The sequence below is a fragment of the Amblyomma mixtum genome, chromosome 3 (assembly GCF_055824585.1).
Source record: "Amblyomma mixtum isolate Tamu chromosome 3, ASM5582458v1, whole genome shotgun sequence".
NCBI classification, from domain to species: domain Eukaryota; kingdom Metazoa; phylum Arthropoda; class Arachnida; order Ixodida; family Ixodidae; genus Amblyomma; species Amblyomma mixtum.
Genome location: NC_143014.1, coordinates 27,109,898 through 27,111,452, shown reverse-complemented (window position 1 = coordinate 27,111,452; position 1,555 = coordinate 27,109,898).

Here is a 1,555-nt window from a genome sequence, read left to right as displayed (position 1 = left end):
CCAAAAAAAATCTGCCTCGAGACTGGCGCCACTGTCTATGCGAGTTTATTAAAGGACTATATAACCTACTGCTAGCAGCGTGTTTTCTTCTTTCGAATGATGCCCAAGTACATAAAATACTTAACTGAATTTCTTTCCTCGCGTTATTTCGGTTTCGGTTTCATCAAGCGAACGATATTTGTGCTGGCCTGTGCTTCTAAGAATGTTGGGCTGTGAATCTTTATTGTGAAAACTTAAAAGGACGATGACAGCCTATTTTCACGCATACACCGCTTATTGCATTTAATTTCAAGCGCGTCAGATAATTATTAAACAATTCTTTTGTTTCTTTTGCAAACAACTTGCTGGTCTGGCAATGACTGATCGCGACGTCACATGCGACGTCACAAGGGCATACTCTTGGAGTACAGTGACCTAAAAAAATATTCTAGTTCACTGTACTTGGAGGAAGGAAAATACTCGTCCCGCGTCGTCTGCTGCGCACTGTTCGCTGCTTTGGTGCTTGCATGTATCGCGTGTTGCGTAAATCAGAGAAAATCGAAAAAAATTATCTCGGCCTAACCGCACGTTTGTTTGGGCTCAAATTTCGCACAGAGGTTGCATTTGATGGTCAATTTTGTTTTATACTACATTTAGAAGGGGTACTTGCCTGATTCAGTCCGAATTATTTGGAAATCCCCATCGTCTGCGGTGACAGCGAACCAAAACCCATAGAGTTCCAAAACCGAAAGACTTCGCAGCAGTGGTACCAGTAGCGCCATCTCGCACCCATCGGAGAAACCCAGCTGTGCTAAGTTGGTGAGCAAATTATCTGTGCTTGGTGCTCTCCGCTGCGAAGCAGCGCAAGACATCACTGAAAATGCGGTCATATAGCGATCAAGAAAAGGCTATGGCCGTGATATGCCACCATAGCCGTGATTTGGCTATGCGAGTCCAACTCCTTCGCCGCCCTCCCCGGTAGAGGGCTCGTTTTTCCGGTGGGTGGGAGATGGCGCCACGGGTACCATTGCTGCGAAGTCTTTCGGTTTTGGTTCGCCGCCGCCGCAGACAATGGGGATTTCCAAATAATTCTGACCGAATCCGGCAAGTATTCCACCTAAATGTAGTATAAAACAAAACTGACCACAAAATGCAACGTCTGTGCGAAATTTGAGCCCGAACGTGGTTAGGCCGAGATAATTTTTTTTCGATTTTCTCTGATTTACGCAACAGTCGGTACAGTCAGGCCGGAATGAAACGGAAACAGAGCATGTCAAGAAAACAAAATATTTTACCTGCCTACTTTGAGCTGAAGTGCACAACTAGCCTGATTCATGTGCCTGGGTAAAGGGCCTAATGAAATGCATGATCGAAAATAGGTTGTAAAGGAATATCTCGATGCAAAGCAGAAATTATGACATATGCGTGTTCGCGTTTCATTCCGGCCTGACTGTACACCGCAGACGGCAGTCGCTCGAAAAGTTTTCATTTAGCTTAGCGAAATAAAAAGCATTTTCCTCGTTTTTTTTCCCCCAAAAAAGCCTTAAGCATAGTATGCAAGCTTAGTGATCCTTGG